Here is a 13,759-nt window from a genome sequence, read left to right on the forward strand (position 1 = left end):
AAAGGTCCTCTCCATCTACTAGTTTTGAAAGAACAGGAGGTTGAGCCAAATGTCTCTTTATGTCTTGAAAAACTCGCTCACATTCTTCTGTTCATTCGAATTTTTTGCTTCCTCTAAGTAAGTTAAAAAACGGGACATATTTATTTGTTGATTTGGAAATAAACCTACTTAGAGCATAAATCTGCCCAGTCAAACTTTGCACATCCTTGGTTCTGGCTGGAGACTTCATTTCCACAAGTGCCTTTATCTTCTCAGGATTCGCTTCTATTCCTCGCGAGTTAACAATAAACCTAAGGAATTTTCCAGAACTTACTCCAAAAGAGCATTTCAGTGGGTTCAACTTCATGCGATACCTTCTAAGTATTGCAAAGCATTCCCCTAGATCTTGAACATGTTTCCCAGCTTCTTTCGACTTGACCAGCATGTCATCAACATATACTTCCATGTTTTTTCCAATCAAGTCACGGAACATACCATTCACTAAACGCTGGTAGGTGGCACCCGCATTCTTCAAGCCGAATGGCATAACCTTATAATAGTATAAGCCTAGATCTGTCCAAAAGCTAGTATGCTCCTCGTCGGGAGGGTGTATACTTATTTGATTATATCCTGAGTAAGCATCCATGAAAGACAAAAGTTCATGACCAGAAGTTGCATCAACCAACTAGTCTATTCTAGGCAGAGGAAAACAGTCCTTGGGACATGCCTTGTTTAGATAGGTGAAGTCTATACAGGTCCTCCACTTTCCATTTGGCTTGGGCACTAAGACTGGGTTGGAAACCCAAGCTGGGTAGTAAGCTTCCCTTATGAACCTGTTTTCCTTTAGATGTTCAACTTCTTCTTTCAGGGCCTTTGACCGATCTTTGTCAAGTAACCTTCTCTTCTGCTGCACAGCTGGGTAGTTTTCATCCACATTGAGCACATGACTGATCACAGTTGGTGAGATACCTACCATATCCTTGTGAGACCAGGCAAAGACGTCTTGATTTCTTTGCAAGAATTCTACCAGCTATGCTCTCACTTCCACCTTTAAATTTTTTCCAATTTTGACCACTCTGGTCGGGTCATTTTCATCAATTGGGACCTCCTCTAACTCTTCCATAGGTCCCACTCCACTATCCAAATCCCCAAAGCGATGATCAAAGCCTATTTCCTCGCTTTGGGCAATGCCCTATTTGGTGACATCATCACCAGATGGGGTTTGCTGCTCAGTAATACCAGGAGCTCTTTCCTGGTCGGTAAAATTTACAACATCGTGCTGGTCAACATTCATCTCTTCTAACACTTCTTTTCCTTCTCTACACGCAATCATGTTATTCTCACTGACGCCTCTTCGTGCCTTAACCACTGAAGCATTGTAACATTCCCTAGCTTCTCTTTGGTTTCCTTGGACACATCCCATACCCGCACTGGTCAGGAATTTCATAGTAAGATGCCATATAGACACTGCTGCATGTAAAGCCATGAGCAACGGTCGACCAATCACCATGTTGTACGCCGATGAGCAATCTATTATTAGGAACTCTGTCATGACTGCCTCATGTCTAGGAGCGTCTCATGTTGTGACCGCCAACTTGATTGTTCCAGTTGGTGATAATCCTTCTCCAGTGAATCCATAAATAATTTGAGAGCATGGCTTCAAATCATTGATAGATAACTTCATCTTTTCAAAAGACGATTTGTAGATAATATCCACCGAGCTTCCCGTATCAACTAGGCACCTCTTCACCTTCATGTTTGCAATCTAAATGGTAATGACGAGCGAATCATTGTGAGGATACATGACATGTCTGGCATCATCCTCGGGGAAAGTGAGAGACTCACTCTCATACCGAGGATTTTTTAACGGTCGCTCCTCTACAGTCATGACATCTGATGTTGCTGCCAACTCATGCCAAAGTGTCAGAGCATATCTCTCTCTTGCTTTGTCACTATCTCCAGCCAAGTGTGTACCTCCACATATAGTGTCTAAGGTAAAGGCCACAGGCTCGGGTTGCAGAGGTGGAGATCTTTGTCGCTTGAACCCAGGATTGTTGTTGCTTCCTTCTCCTTGGGTTTTCTCTTCTCGATACTTCTTTAACTTCCCCGACCGAAGAAGAAACTCTATCTCATCTTTGAGATGATTACATTCATTCATGTCGTGACCATAGTCTCCATGGAAACGACAGAATTTATTCATATCTCTCTTACTCATCTCCTTCTTGATAGGTGGGGGTTTCCGGTATGGAACCTCTTGTGACTTGCGAGATAGATTTATGTCCTGTTGGGCGAAAGAGTGGTGTAATTGGTGAATCGAGGTTCATATTTGGTTAGCTTATCATTCGGACTCGACTTAGCCTTCTTTTCTTCATGACGGTCAAACCTATTATTCCCACATTTCTTTCCGCCATTTTGACCATTTCCTCCATTTTTAGGAGGATCAGTTGATCCGCTTGGGTTGTTTAGGCCCTTCTCTCATTTCTCAATCGCATCATCCAATTTTATATATTTGTCTGCTCGGTCAAGAAATTGTTGGAGTGTTGTAATTGGATTGCGATGTATACTATCCCACAAAGGGCTCTGATAAGTTATCCCAGAGGAGATTCCAACCATCTTCCCCCCGTCTCCGACAGCAGTAGCTCGGTTGGCCTCTCTCATGAATCTCTATATATAGTTTTTCAGAGATTCATCCTTTCCTTGTTTGATTTCAGCCAAATGGTTGGCATAGACTGGAGGGGTCTGAGCAGCACTGAATTGCCTACAAAATTATTTCCTAAAAGATTCCCAAGAAGTAATGGAGTTTGGCTTAAATTTCCAATACCATTCTTGGGCAGTATCGGAAAATGTAGTCGGGAAGACTCTACACCGGTAGTCGTCACTTACACCGAGCAGCTCCATTTGATCTTCAAATTTCCCAACATGCCTAATGGGATTTGCCTTTTCTATATATACTGGCAGAACTGGTGCTTTATACTTAGCTGGCAGTTGGGCTGCTCTGATCCTAGCACAAAAGGGACTACCACTTCTGTGGTCTATCACTTCCATTCCAGAGGGACGTTTTGACAAACCTTGCACCGCGGCCGTTAGCGCATCAAGCTGGGCTTGGATGGCTGGTGCAACTGACGAGGTGCCAAGGTCGTGACTGCCTAGTCGGGCATTTTCATCTGGTGCACCGTCATCAAGCATTTCTACTTGGCTAGCAGGGTGGTTCAGATTTTGCCCTTCCACCAGGACAGTCCTCCTCTTGTCCCTGATAACGTCCCTTAGATCTTTTCGGGAAGTGCGTCCTCCTAGGCGATCAAACACTATGCTCCGAGTTTTTTCAGAAGGCTTACCGCGCGGGACCTGATCTCTCCCACTGCACTGCTGGTCAGGATGTAGTGGTGGCCTCCCTGTACGTGTCGGGCAGTCTTTTCCTCCTTGTTGGTTTTTGCCATCTTTTTCCTTTGACCGGTTGGTGTGATGACTATCAGCCTCATCACGACCATGTCCATCTTTTAAATGTGAAGTTCCCTTATCACAAGGAGCTCTGGTCTGATCCTGCCTGGGAGGAGTCTTTTTACTGCCCGGCCGGTGACTTCCTGACCTAGAAGTTTCCGACCGGTGGCTCTTGGAGGGATTTTTATAGTTCTCCCTTTGTGTCGAAGCAGTTCTGGGGCAGATCCCATCATCCTCCCGACCAGGAGGATTACTCCTACTTCTGTTTGGGCCCCGAGAATCGGCCTGCTAGTAGTTCTCCGACCGACATCATTATTCTTTGCTCTCTGTGTGGCTGCTCCTCCTGTTGCGGTTTGGGAATTGGCCTAGGTCAACTGCGTTGCCGCTTCCAGATCAAGTGCAGCCTCGCGGTGTCGCCGATCGACCTCCTCCTGCCGTCGCCTGATCTCTTCGCTTCTAGCATCCATCTCCCGTCTTTGCTGCTCAAATGCAGCCTTCTGCCTGGCCATTTCTTCAGCAAATGACTCCTGTCGAGCGTTGAATTACATCATCTCTTCTTGGAAGGCCCCCATGGCTTCCTAGAGTTGTTCAACCTCTGGAGTCGTTTTCTTGAGGAAGACCCTGGGCTCAGTCTCAAGGTTCTGAGGTCCAGGACCTTATGATCTAACAGGCTCTTTTGATGTGCCTGACTTCTTGGATGCCACATTGGTATTCTTGGGCGCCATATGATATGATGGTAGTGTGTTTCTTCTCTTCAGGCTCTCAATGAAAGCACCAAAAATGTTGACCACAATTTTGGCCAATGACGAATAGACGTCAAAACTACAGTAAACTTTCAAAAGAAAATACGACACTGATAATTTTATAGTGGTTCAGCCCCAATTTATTGGTAATAGCCTAATCCACTTGGATTTGTGATATATAGATCTACACTTAAGATCAGATGAACTTGCGTCAACTGAGTTTCTTAAGTGTGAATGAAAAAGTACAAGATTTCTCTCTCAAGAATACAAACTTTCTCTCAGAAAAATCACTCAAGAATACCCGAGTTCCCAAAAGCTTAGATAGAAAAAATCAAATCAAAATCCCCTCAATGATGCCATGAGCTCTTTATTTATAGGCTCATGGATCGTACAAATCAAAGTCCCTCCATAATCGGGATAATCCAGTTGTTCTAACCAATATTTAATTAATAATCAAATTTAAAATACAACAATATGCGATTTATTTGGGATAATCTGAGGGATTCCCGTTGTGGCTACGGATAATTCTAACTGAAGTCGTTACTGAAATTTTGCTGAAGAGTCATAGGCTGAGCTTCTGATCTATCTGGTCAGCCAACTCTGCTCTCTGGAGTGATATTGGTTGGCCAAAACACTCTTCTGGTTAGGCAAAACATTTGACTGGTCGGCCAAAATACTTTACTGGTCGTCCAAAACATTTTACTGGTCAGTCAAAAATCTTTACCAGTCGGACAGAAATTCTAATGGGTCAGTCAAATCACTTCCAGACCAGATAAATAATTTTCATGTCCAGTAATATCACAACTCCGAAGATTAATCTCAAACCTTTGCCCTGCCATTCATTGCCATTGTCACTTTTGATTGCCACGTCATCATATTCAAATTTTGGGGATAACACCCCTTCTCCCTCAAATTCATGAGCTGCAAATTATTGTGAATAAATTGTCTACTCTTAAAATTGTATTGTCGGAACAATTTCTTGTGGGTGCCACTATAGCCAAGTTACCTCCTTCATGGAAAGGCTATAGGAAAAAGATTCTCTATAGAAATGAAGAGATTTCTTTGAAGGAAATTCTCAAACACTTGAGAATTGAGGAGGAATCTCGTTCTAGATATATGAATGAAGAAAAGTCCAATGGAGAGACGTCTAAGGCCAATGTTGTGGCAAATCCTCCTAACAAGGGCAAAGGAAATGGCAAGAACAAGGGCAAGGGTCAAAAACCCTTGAGGCCCAAGAAAAATGAGGGAAAATTCAAAAGTTCCAAGAGACCTTGTTTTGTGTATGGCAAGACTGACCACTTTGCCAGAGATTGTAGGTTCAAGAGGAGCCATAACAATGAGGCAAAAGTCAACTCAGCCCAAGAGGAGCTAGTGGCAACACTAATTGAGGTTAATGCCATTCATGGAAAGGTGAGTGGGTGGTGGTATGATAGTTGTTCCACCATTCATGTTACCTATGATAGAACTCTATTCAAGACCTTTGAATCTTCAAAGGAAGGGCATGAAATCCAAATGGGCAATGAGAAAAGGTCCAAGGTTGAAGGAAAGGGAACTATTGACTTTTTCTTCACATCCGACAAGAAGGTTCTACTCACTAATGTTTTGAATGTACTAGATATTAGTAGAAACCTTGTAAGTGGAAATTTACTTGGCAAACCGGGAATCAAGGTTGTGATAGATTTCGGCAAGCTCATTTTATCTAAAGACAATGTTTTTGTGGGAAAGAGATATGTTTGTGATAGCATGTTCAAGCTTTGTACTTCTATTGACAATGTGAACAATAAAGTTTCTTCTTGTTGTTGTTATATGCTTGACTCAAATTCTATTACTTTGTGGCATGTTAGACTTGCACATATAGGATTTAGCACAATTAAAAGGGCTGTCAAATGTGGATTAATTGATTGTAATAATGTTGAGCATGAAAATTTTGAATTATGTGTTAAATCTAAAATGGTAAAGAAACATTTTCCTAGTGTTGAAAGAAACTCTAAGTTGTTAGATTTGATACATAGTGCTTTATGTGAACTTAATGGAATGTTGACTAAAGGGAGGAAGTAGATAGTGTATTACTTTCATTGATGATTGCTCTAGGTTCACATATGTATATTTGCTTAAAAATAAAGATGAAGCATTTGATGATTTTAAGGTGTATAAAGCGGAAGTTGAAAATGAACTTGAAAGGAAAATTAAAATACTTAGAAGTGATAGGGGTGGTGAATATTTTTCGAATGAATTTAACCTGTTTTGTGAAGAACATGGAATAACTCACAAATGTGTAGCCCCTTATACTCCACAGCAAAATGGTATAGCTGAAAGAAAGAATAGAACATTTATTGAGATGATTAATGCTATGCTATTACATTCTAAATTGAATTTTAGTTTGTGGGGTGAAGCCTTGCTATCCACTTGTCATATTTTGAATCAAATTCCCATGAAGAAAAATATTATATCTCCATATGAGTTATGAAAAGGAAAGAAACCAAACATTGGTTATCTTAAAGTGTGGGGGTGTCTTACTTATTGCAAGAGCACCGATCCAAAAAGGACCAATTTGGGTCCAAGAGCTATACGATGTGCATTTGTGGGTTATGCCCAAAATAACAAAGCTTATAGATTATTAGACTTGGAGTCTAATGTAATAATTGAACCTAGAGAGGTTGAGTTCTTTGAGAATATGTCATGCAATGACAACAAGTTATACCCAGCTCAAACTAGAGAGCCTCAAGAGGAGACTCCTAGAATAGTTGGTGGGCAACCTCAATTGCCTAGAAGGAGCCAAAAGCTCAAAGATTTGGGATCAAGTGAGAAGTGTTCTCCAATAGAGACACTATACCTTGTCGAAGGTGATAATGAGGAAGTTACTTGGAAACATCCAATAGTACTTCAAATAGAAGATGATCCCAAAACCTTCAAGGAAGCAATGTCCTCCAAGGACTCCGCTTTTAGGAAGGAGGCAATTAATGATGAAATGGATTCAATTATGTCAAACCACACTTGGAAATTGGTTGACCTTCCAAAGGGGTCTAAACCAATTGGGTGCAAATGGGTATCTAGAAAGAAATATCATACCGATGGCACCATACAAACCTTCAAGGCTAGGCTAGTAGCCAAAGATTTCAAACAAAGAGAGGGAATAGATTACTTTGACACATATGCACCGGTAGCAAGAACTACTTCTATAAGGTTGTTGTTTGCATTATCATCTATATACAAACTTTATGTTCACCAAATGGATGTCAAAAAGGCATTCCTAAATAGGGATCTCGAGGAGGAGGTCTATATGGAACAACCGGAAGGTTTTATTCTTCAAGGAAATGAACATAAGGTGTGTAGACTTGTCAAATCATTATATGGTTTGAAACAAGCTCCAAAACAATGGCACGAGAATTTTGATAAAGTCATTGTTTCTAATGGATTTAGACACAACAATGCGGAAAAGTGCTTATACTCTAAGACTTGTGGTGACTATGTCATACTTTTGTATCTATATGTAGATGATATGTTGATTTTGAGTAATGACATGAAAGGAATAATGGAAACGAAGAGGTTTCTATCCTATAAATTTAAAATGAAAGACCTTGGAGAGGTGGATACCATTCTAGGTATCAAAGTTAGAAGGAATAGTGGGGTTTTGTATTGATTCAAACCCACTATGTTGAGAAAGCGCTTGAAAAATTCAGTCATCTCAAAATCAAAGAGGCACATACACCATTTGATTCAAACATGAAGTTTGAAAAGAATGAAGGAAGAGCAATGACTCAATTGGAATATGCAAGTGCAATAGGTAGCCTAATGTATGCCTCATATTGAATAAGAGCGGATATTGCATATGCGGTTAGCAAACTTAGTAGGTTTACTAGCAATTTGACACTACTACAAAAACAGCCTTTCCCGACAGTTTTTAACTGTCGCTATTGAGCAATGACGACAGTCGACTGACTATCGTATTTGCCTATGCCGGCATAGGGGTACCTACGCCGACAGTTAATAGGTGTCGTCATTGCTGGCAACGCCGACAGTTAATACGTGTCGCCGTTGCTGGCAACGCCAACAATTAATACGTGTCGCCGTAACATTAAATTTATATATATATAATAATTTTTCGATATATATTTTTTAAAACTTTTAATTATATTTTTAACAATTGAAGTTTGATATAAATTTAAATAAAAAAATTACTCACATTATTAATTATTATTTCCATAACTTGTAAAAAAAATTATATTTATCATAATAAAAATTCATATAAATACAACATTTATTCATACAATTGAAATGTAAATAATACATCAAATCCCCATGATACTAAATAATTCTCAATAAAAATTCATTATTATCAATGTAAATAATACATCAAATCCTCACTGTACATAATTCTTACAAGCAAGAAAGAAAATAATACCCAACAACTTGAAGAAGAATTTCTTGTTGCCTTGGTTCTCTTATATAATTGTCTTGGTTCTCTTAAATATCCAAGTAGAGTTTTAGCCTACAATACATAATAAACACCATTAAAGTCAAACCAAAACTAAAATAAATAGAGAACTTGAGGTTGCATAAGAAATAAAAAGGTATATATCAAGCATTGGAAAGTTATTGAGAGAATCCTTGGTTATCTTAACGGTACCAAAGAGTATAGTTTTCACTATACAAAATTTCTAAAGATACTTGAAGGATATTCTGATGCAAATTGAATATCGGGAACTGGAGATAATCTCTCCACCACTGGTTGGGTGTTTACTCTTGGAGGAGGTGAAATCTCATGGGGCTTCAAGAAGCAAACATATATCACACTCAACCATGGAAGTGGAGTTCATAGCTTTAGTGGCAACCGGCAAAGAGGCCGAGTGGCTTAGGAATCTCATGATGGATATTCCTTTAACCACGGATATGGTATCAACAATTTCAATACATTTTGATAGTCAATCCGCACTTGCTAGAGCATATAATAATGTGTATAATGGAAAGTCTAGACACATTAGTCTAAGACATGAATATGTGAGACAATTGATTCAAGGTGGAATCATATCAATCTCATATGAGAACTTAGCGGATCCATTTACAAAACCTCTTGTGAGAAGGTTAGTAAGCTCTACTTCAAAAGGGATGGGATTGAAACTCCTAGAAGAATAGATTCACCAAGGATGGAAACCCAACTCTCAACTTGTACAAATCAAGGGAAAGAGTTCAACGGGTAAGCGTAAGTCATTGATAAGTGAATAGTTTCAACACTAAAATTTATAATGAGTTCCATCCGAGATGGTTAATGTTGGTTGCTACCGAGTTAGGGTTAAGGCTAGGGCTTTTAATGAAGTTCAGTTGAGTGTAACAAGCATCTATAAAGGTAGCAGAGATGATGTAAGAACTTCACTTGTGTGGACTTAGAGGCGGTGTCGCCTCTCATGGGAGTTGGAGTTTCTCCTCGGAAAGTCCATGAAGAGATGAGCACATGGCCATGATAGTGCTAAGCGATAAAGTGGGAAAACAAAAGATGTGGTGGAGGTGTGTGAGGTATCACTGGTGTTATCATGTGGAATACTTGGTTTTAGCTTTAAGCAACTAATGATTTCGATAAGACTTTATGGTATTTTCACTAAGGTAAAGATCAAACCGAAAGGTACTTTATTTTATGCACCAAAACTGTTTAAGCTAGAGAATATGGCTTGTATTTAACCAAGTGGGGGATTGTTATGATTGGTTAAATACAAATGATAAGTATTAAAATACAATCAAGGTATAAACACTTAGTAGAATTCACATAATGAAGATGTGAATTTGAGCTTCAATTGTAGGCACTTATAAAATGAAAATTTGGGTCCAAAGTGATACATGAGAGTATCTATGGGTTCCCAAAAAGTTTGGTGGCATTTAGAGAAATTTTGGGACCTTTGGAATTGTCCAAAGCCAGAGAAGGTGGCGATACGTCGCCACCCAAGAGGCGAGACATCACCTCTATCTAGGGTTTCAAGAAACCCTAACAGGCGATGCATCGCCTTGCCTGCTGTACTACGTGAAATATAGCAAATGCTCAAAATGACGTGTTTTTCAAGTCTAATTATATTGGTTGGACATAATGACGATGCATACTGTATATAAGGGTCAAAAATAGTGATTTAGGAGACTTGATGTAACGTCCCAAATTCCCTAATATGGCTTAGTGCCTGGATTAGGGGGCCACGAGGGAAATAATTGGTTTAATGTGTTATTATGTGCGTTGTATTATTATATGGATATATTTTCATATATATGGGGTCGTTTCTTATAAGAAGGGCATTTTTGTAATTTTAGCACGTTGAGGGCGTATTTGTATATTTATTTGCATGTATGTGATATATGGGTGAGACCACATTATTATCTGGATATATTTGAGCTATTCGGCATGAGGCAATCCTAGGAAGCAAGTTAGCGGTTTAGTCATAATGGGGTCAAATATCGAGGTGAGCCTAGGGGTAATTTGATACTTAGTACATTACCGGGATTGAGCGGGTAATTGGAAATTAGTTGGTAATTATATGAGGATATTAGAAGTGACGGGAATTGTGAGGTGTTAATTATGATTAAAGGGGTAGGTGGCTAATAACAAGTTTGCCCTTGGTGCATCAAAGGACCTAGAATTGACTAAGGGATAAAATGGTAATTTTCTAGCCTAAGGGAGGTTAAGTGCAAATCCTAGTAGAATGAAGCATGGCTCTCTCTCTCTCTCTCTCTCTCTCTCTCTCACTCAATCTCAGTTTGATTTTCGGGGCAAAGCTTGAGGATTTAAGGCTTGGGGTTTAAGATTTGAATTGCAACAACTTGAAGGATTCAATTCATAGCTGAGGTGAGGTTTATAACTCTGTTTTAGTTAGTTTTCTTTATGGTTTTGGCTGTCATTAAGCTTGAGAGTTTTAGGTTGTGAATGGGGTTTTTGGTGGTGTGTTGGGTGTGTTTAAGCTTGGGTTTTATGGTTGGTTTGGTGATAATGTTGTACTGGACTTTAGTTTCAATTTTTTAGATTGTTTGGAAGTAATTTGTGGTGAGTTTTTATCTGAGGAAAACAGGGGTGCTGGGTTCGCAGGGTCAAGTCGCAGCCGTGTTCTTGGGCGCCACAACCTGAGCGAACACCAGAGCCTAGAAAGGACTCTCAAGGGAAAGTCATGGCCCACCCTTGGCACCTAGACAGGGGGCTTACTGTCTAGGAGGTGTGCCACAGCCCTTGGGGGTAGGTCGCGGCATGCCTGGTTCTTTTGAGCCAGCAAAAGTTTTAAGGTCATGGTTTCAAACCTTAAGGCTCGGGATTGAATCTACTACCCGGTTTGGTAGAATTCGAGGTCCCAGGGGCTAGGACTTGGTCTGGGAACCTTTAATTACTCTTTATTGATGGGATTTTATATTTGGTTATGATTAGGTTACTGGTAAGGGCTCAAGGTCAAGATCTTGCTCAAGGGTCGTTCTGAAGAAAACTACTCCCATTATGTGACATGCATGATTATTGATGAAGCATGTTAAGTGCTCTATATATGGTTATCTGTTGCATTATGAATGTTTGGTTGCATTATTTACTTGAGAAAGGCATTGACTTATCAGTCAAGGACGACAATAGCGCTGAGCACTGGTCGTAAAGCACTGACTTATCAGTCAAGAACGGCAATAGTGCTGAGCACTGGTCGTAAAGCATTGATTTATGAGTCAAGAGCAGGAATAGTGCATCGAGCGATTTTCGGTATGATTAGATCTAATCAATAGAGCGTCACACGCTCGTCCAACCCAATGGTCGTAGAAAACTAAAACGCTTGACTAGTTCTATGGCTAGTTACTCAGACCTAGGGCTAGAAGGCCGAGGGTGACTTGATAGTCACATGGCTAGGGCATATGACCCCAGGATGACTCCATGGTCATCTATTCAGGGCAAAGGACCTCAAGATGACTCCATGGTCATCTATTCAAGGCAAAGGATCCCAGGTTGACTCTACGGTCATCTGATTAAGGCTGCGGGCCCAAGAATGATTCTATAATCATTTATTTGTACTTGTATGCATGCAGTAATAAGTTTTCTTGCTGATCCTTGGCTCACGGGTGCTATGTGGTGCGGGTAAAGGAAAAGAAAAGCTTACCCAGCCATGAGTGGAGAGCTTAGGTGGCAATGTGTACATATGCGGCCGCTTGACCACCACGGCCAAGGTTTCTCAGAGGAACTAGGGTGTAACCCTATTTTTGCTATTTAGGTCGGCGGGTTGTAACTTTTGGAATTGTAATGACCATTTTGAACTGTAAACAACTTTGTAAACATTATTATGGGATCCCATGTACAGTTTAACATTTTTTTAATCAAATATCCATTCATTTTAACCTAAATGTTTAACCCTGGCCCATTAATTACATTTAGATGCACGTTTATGGCCTGAAGACCCATTTAGCGAGTTAAGCACTATTTAAAATACACAGTGTGACGGTCTTGGCTAACCAGGGTGCTACACTTGATCACTTTCTCCAATCTCTCTCTACCCTCTCTCTCTCTAGCTCCAAGAATCTCTAGTTTTCTCCAAGAACTCTCTAATAAAGTGCTTGACTTAGAGAGTTGAAGGTTTTTTCAATCTCAATCCTCATTTCCTCAAGAGAAGACCTCAAGCATCAATAGTGACTGGGAAATAGAGTATTAGGGCAGCGTTCTATAATGTGTATAAGCCTTGATTTGTGTTTTGTTTGCTCAAAGGATTTGTTCAAAGTGGTGATCTTGCCTAGGGTTTGTAGCTTCATCAAAGTTGAAGAACACCATTATTCTACTTGGGTTTGTATGTTCTTTTTCAATCCTTTTAAGTCTTTGTCAATCCAATTTTTGTGTAGATTCTATTTCTTGTGGTGGTGTTATCTCACTCTCCCCCAACAAAATCTTCCTACGTCCATGAGTCACTTTATTCTTATTAGATATGTATATTAGCTGTAAAATTAGCTAGAAATTAGGCTAATTAGTTTCCTTTATTCTCTTAGTTTCCTAGAATAGATTCCCTAAGTTGTGTATAAATATATGTTATTTTCTCAATGAAAGAAACAAGACAATTATTCTCTTCACCATTGTTTACATGGTATCAGAGCTAAAATTCAAAATTCGAAATTAGGATTTATAAAAAAATTGGGATTTGCAATTAGGGTTTGTTCTTCATCTTCCTTAGGGTTCATTTTTTGGAAAACCCATTTAGAGAGCTCGTGAACTCTCACCGCTGGCACCAACAGACTACCCAGCCGCCGATCTGCAGAACCCCGAAGTTTGGTGGCCGGAATTGTAGCGCGTGAACCACACGCGCTGTCTGAAGTTTCTGCGACAACACCCACGTGCCAGCACATGAGCGGTGAGCTCTCTTTTTCCGATCCTTTCTCTGCCGGTTGACTTTTTTGGTGTTTTTAACCCTGTGGTGCATCCATTTCTACCATCGCTTTCTTCTTTTGTGATCATTGAGGTTTGTTTATCATCCTTTGGTGTGATTCTTTATTGTTTGTCTCTTTGTTCTTGCTTCACTGTTTTAGGATTATGGCAGAAAATAAGTTAACTATTGTGATGGATATGATGCCAGTTGTTATCCAAAAAACAGGCATGGATGACATGGCAGACATTTAATACACGT

Source organism: Humulus lupulus, chromosome 7 (genome assembly GCF_963169125.1).
Source record: "Humulus lupulus chromosome 7, drHumLupu1.1, whole genome shotgun sequence".
Taxonomy (NCBI): domain Eukaryota; kingdom Viridiplantae; phylum Streptophyta; class Magnoliopsida; order Rosales; family Cannabaceae; genus Humulus; species Humulus lupulus.